Genomic DNA, 6,000 nt, shown 5'->3' on the forward strand with positions numbered 1-6,000 from the left:
GTCTTTGCCACATGAATCTCTCCAGTGCTTCATCCATGAACCATCAACACCATTCAGAGTTACTGTCTAATTATGCACATTCAGGTACGTTCATGGTTAATGTTTCACCAGAAATGATGTAGTGTGGGGTCTATTTTACTGACATGTATTATAAAAGCATTTATAAATGACTTCAGTACTTTATTTATAGAATCTTTATGCATGTGAGGAAGATCCTTATATTTTTCAGCTTTATATTGCTACTTTTCATGTAGGCAGTTATATGCTAGATACTTTCAGATTTTTATTTCCTAAGGATGATGGGATAAGTTTTGTAGAAATAGCTGTCTTATGGCACACTTTTCTTAAAGCTTAAAAGTAATTTTTAAATAAAACTGGCAAATAAGATTTGAATATTTACAGCTATGACATACATCATGTATTCAAGTACTAAACTTTATATGGAGAGTAAGAAAAAATAATGTACATCAAGATTTCATTTTTATGATTAAATAAGAAACAGTTTTGAAGAAATATAGTAACAATCAAAATAAAGACAATTCCATTCAAATATGATCAGTTTTACAGAAAGTTGGGGGGAAAATGCTACCTGAGTCTAAATAACCAGGATGCATTAACACCTAGACAGCCATTCACAGTAATGTTAAATAATAGCTTGTTGACGAGCATCAGTTGTGTAACACATGTAGGCCAGATGTCAACTGGCATCCACTTACATCTTAAGATCTCAACTACATTGTCTGAACACTCACTCATTCCATGTCCTCTAGATGAGTAATACCTTCCCAAACCTCTGGCCTATCTGACTAGCTGCTTCCACTAAATGAACTCAGTTTGGCATTATCGAACATTGAGTTCTCTGTCCCTGTCTACACTGCATCAACCCAGATGGGGTATTAGAACATTCTGTAACTTCTAACAAATCAAAACAAAAACCACTCATTAAAAATAACCACTCATGTACTATAGATTTTCCTGAAGACAGTGAAGGAGCTGCCTCAGAGGAGGTAAAAGTTTCTACTACAACCACACAAATAACTTCAAATAGAAGATTAGACACAACTATTTTTCAAATGGCCTATTTCTCAGAAACCATCCCATCAAATGCCTCTCTTCTAAACCATGGGAGATCTTGAAATTTAGAAATGTGGAAAGCGTTCAGCGGAGTGATTCTGACGTGGGCTGTGGTTTCAATCACATAGTAAATGGAATTGCAACAGGTGGGGACTAGCCATACACTTATGTGTCTTCATGTAGTCTCAAGAGTTTCTCCATGGGGTCTGTCCACATAGGCTAATGTGGACTTCCTCATAGCATGGCAGCCTCTGGAAAATAGAGCTGCTTACACAGTAGCTCAGGGTTTCTTTGTGAGTGTTTGAGGCTGTACCTTTTAGGACTAGCCTCAGAAGTCACAGAGTGTTGCTTCAGTGCAGTCACAAGTCTAGGTAGGTTCAAGGTGAAGGAATATAGACTCACTTCTCAAAATCACAGTGTAAAGCTAGAATACGGAACGGGAGATGTCATGGCCATCTTTGGAAAATACAATCTGCCACATATGTTTATCATATTTTTACCCATTTTTTCTTAACATAAACATCAGAAAGTAATAGATATAAATGCATTAATTTCACATTTTACTATTATGAATAGTTTTTTAGTCACTAATGGAATGTATAAAGATCTGTAAATCAAACACAGAAATGTACGTGTTTTACAAAATTAATAGCATCATTAACCTGTCTACCAAGTAAGATTCATACAGCTGCTGCAGCTTTAGTTAAAGACATGTCAATGCCACTGAGGGTATAGAATCTAGAAGGGAATCTACTGGAAGAAGACGATGACCTGAGTTCTATTGTGAGCACTGTGTCCTAAGAAAGACATTTAAACCTTCTGGGCCTTTTGGTTTGATCCTCCATAAAATGTCTTTTTTAAATATTATAATGTTATAACGTTGTTTTCTTTTCCTTTGACTGCATGGTAGGTAGCATTACCTCTTTTATGGATGAGACAATAAAACTCAAGGAGATAAAGTATACATCAAAAGACTAAAATCAGTGTCAAAGTTAAGAACAAAACTCAGCTCCAAGTTCACTACTCTCCACCACATAAACTACTTTGTCAATACAACAAAATACCAACAGGCGAATGCATTATTTTATCTAGAATACAATTAGAGTGGCTACAAAACTGAATGCAAATTTCCATCTGCTTTATTGATAATCACTGATTACTACATTTCAACCATACAGAAGATACAATCAATCCAAGGCCTATCCTGCTCACCTGAGTTTGCCAGGATTCCTGTCTGAAGAACGCCAGAGGGCCCCTCTAGAAAGTTACATCTGTCTCTGGTTTACACAGGATATGCCAAACTAGACTGACACAGTCCGCCCTATTGTATATTTGGCACACTCCAGTAGGTGTTCTCCCTGAACATTTAATTGGTTCCCCATCACCCTGAAAATAAATGTACATATGGTTACAGAGTATGCTAACTGCACAGTTATTATGCTAACATATTTGGATGATAATATGCCAACAGGGACCTACCTCAATTATTATTGGCATTGTTTGTTTATTTTTTTTAAAAAATCAAGTTGCAATAACTTATAATGTAAAATTGTGCTCAAATGCCAAAAAGGTAACAAGGTTTGCACGCAGTTGGCAATTTTTGCATACATTGGCCTTCTTAAATCAAGAATGAAAAGGGAAATCCTTTGGCACATGATTTAACAATTGCATACTATTTCCTTTCTTCTCACCTAAAAAGAGAACTTTTGAGATTCATCTGTCACCTATGCACTTCACTCTAAGGGCAGAGCTATCTATTGAATACAATATCATGGCTCCTTCTTGAAATAAAAATTCAGAAGGACAATTCAATGTAATTACATAATTCTCAATTATATTGAGAATTTTGTAGGAGAAAAAAAGCAGTTATCAACATTAACCACCCCAAAAGCATTAGGAAACTTGAATAGGCCATTAACCATGGGGGAGGTTACAAAAATAATTAATTATTTTCACAAAAGACTCCAAAGACAGGGCTTCCCTGGTGGCACAGTGGTTGCGAGTCCGCCTGCCGATGCAGGGGATACGGGTTCGTACCCCGGTCTGGGAAGATCCCACATGCCGCGGAGCGGCTGGGCCCGTGAGCCATGCCCTCTGAGCCTGCGTGTCCGGAGCCTGTGCTCCGCAACGGGAGAGGCCACAACAGTGAGAGGCCCGCGTACCGCAAAAAAAAAAAAAACTCCAAAGACAGAGTTTTACCAGTGACCACTTTAGAACAGTAAAAATCATTTGTTTTGTTATAAAACTCTCTTGTTTTCTCAGTATATAACCATACCTTCAAATAATAAATTGGCTTTCCTTTTTTAAAGAAGGTAGTCTAAATAATCATTACAAAAATGATTACTGGAGTCAGATTGACCTGTTTTTGCATGTTAGTTCCACCATTCATGAGATATGTAACCTTGGTCAAGTAATCTGATCTCTCTAAGCTGCAGTTTCTTCTTCAGCAGCAAAATTAGAAAAATAATAATAGTAGATAAGATAATTCACACAAATTTCTAACAGCACTTGACACACGGTGTCAGTCAATATCAGTTTTTATTCTTGCTCGTAACAACACCCATTAACATAATCATTGCTTTATTGGACATTCTGACTAATAATATAAGACATAAAGTGGAAATAAAAGGTATAATTAGAAGGAAAAAGATTAAATGACTATTATTATTAAGTATATAATTAATGTAACTCTAATTCTAAGAAAACCGCAAATTTCTTCTAATACCATAGATTAGAAAAGTGGCCAGGTATAGACAAAAGAATAAAAATAATAGCTTTCTTTAAGAAGTTAGAAGAGTTACGATAAAAATATTTCATTCCCATATGCAACAAAATATTCCTGGAAAAATAAACGGAAGAATGCATGTATAACAAATTTGAAAAGAAAAAGAAGAAAGGGAAATTTATCTTACCATAAAGAATTGAAACAAAAATTGTTGTAAGAACTGACAAAGAGACCAACATATCAGAAAATCTTAGTTCAGAAATATGAACATTCATGCACACATATGAGTTTACTACATGACAAAGCAAACATTATAAATCAATAATGAGGCATAGAGCACCAATATTTGTTGTTAGAAAAGCTATTTGGGAAATAATCAAGCTAGGCCTTTATCTCTATAATGATCACTTGCCCTATTGTTTGTCTCCCCAGCTCAAAATATTTCCCCTTCCCTGGTAACTACCCTTCCCCTGATTCTTTGATATGGAATCTGATCCACAGAGAATGGACTCCTAGAAGCCAGAGTTCATCCAACGTGACCTTGTTTCAGGGCAACATGAAGCACCGTATCCAAATTAGAAAAACAGGGTCACTTTCCTGGGAATTTGGGTTGGGAGTGACAACCAGATTTAGTCTTTCTCTGGATGGTTAGATGGTTCCCACTGGGACAAGGAAGTAGGGAAAACAAATGAAAAGGATGAGGAAATGCACTGAGAGCAAAGGCGAGAGAAGAAAAACACAGACACAGAATCCCAATGGCACGCCCACCCTAGTTCCCTGTCTCTCCCTGAAGCATGGCGGTATCCTGAATGTCCCACATTTCTTACCCACGTTCAGGGTAAGAAACAGCCTACCTTTTAAGAGCTCCAGAATTCTTGTGACTAGCATTCAGAAAATTCCTAAATAAAATTACTTTATCTACCAAAATAAATTCCAAAAAAAGTACATGCTAAATTTTAAAATGAGGTAAAATGCAACTATTAAAATATTCATCTTGGGAAGGTAAAGAATATCCTAAAAGTAAAAACTCTATGACAAAAAAAGAAAACTACATACTTAGCATTTCATACATATGTAGCGTTAGTACCTTTCATAAACAAATAACAGAAAATATCCACAACAAATATGACACAAATATACGAAAGTTATTTGTATTTTTAATGCAAAAAGGGCTCTAAAAAAATGGAGAAATATGCTAACATCCCAAAGTACAGTAAAAGCAGGCAAATCACAGAAGAACAGACAAATCTGAGAAGAAATACATAAGGTCATTAAACGTGTAAAAAATAGTCTAGAAATGTAAAGGAATGTTTTCAAATTTAAAATATTGATACATAGTACCTGTCCCAATATTGGTACATAGAAATAGGTACTAAATGGTTGGTAGCACTGTCAGAAATTAATTTTGCGACACATATAAAGACCTTCGTATGTGGTCATACCTTTTTGAGCTACTGTACTAAATCAGCACTTCTGCTTACAAGTGCAGAAACACAATTCAAAATGCTGTAATGGGAAAAGGAATGGATTGGCTCAGAGAGGTGAAAATTCCAGCAGTGTTCATGTTGGATCCCAGTGCTCTAACTTGTGCTTATGCATCTCTCTCTCTCCATGTCAGGTCTGCTTTCAACTGTGATGGCTTTTTTTTCCCCTCAGGCAAGCTCTCCCTCAGGTGCACTTTAGGTTTCTGTTCTACCAACTTTACTAGCCAGCAGAATGACTAATAAGGACCTACTGTATAGCACAGGAAACTCTACTCAATACTCTGTAATGACCTATATGGGAAAAGAATCTAAAGAAGAGTGGATATATGTACATGTATAACTGATACACTTTGCTGTACAGCAGAAACTAACACAACACTGTAAATCAACTATACTCCAATAAAAATTTTAAAAAGAGGACCTCAAATTCCCAACGGCTTTTTCTAAAATCTCAGGATAACATCTCATTGTATCTTATTGGCATGACTTGGGTCACACTTGCTCCTCTCCGAAGCAATCACTGTGGTCAGGGAATAGGTTCAGCTTCCTGGGATAGAAACAAGGTGTGGGGTTCATCATGCCTGAATCAGAGCTTAAAACATAGGAATGGAGTTTAGGGTAAGTAGTTAACAAGAAAAAATCCAGGTGCTATTTCCAGGAGAAGGGAAATGGATGCTGTGCACTTAAAGATAACAGATGTCCATCACACCCCTAGAC

Source organism: Monodon monoceros, unplaced genomic scaffold (genome assembly GCF_005190385.1).
Source record: "Monodon monoceros isolate NGI ecotype Baffin Bay Population unplaced genomic scaffold, NGI_Narwhal_1 Super_Scaffold_2, whole genome shotgun sequence".
NCBI classification, from domain to species: Eukaryota; Metazoa; Chordata; class Mammalia; order Artiodactyla; family Monodontidae; genus Monodon; species Monodon monoceros.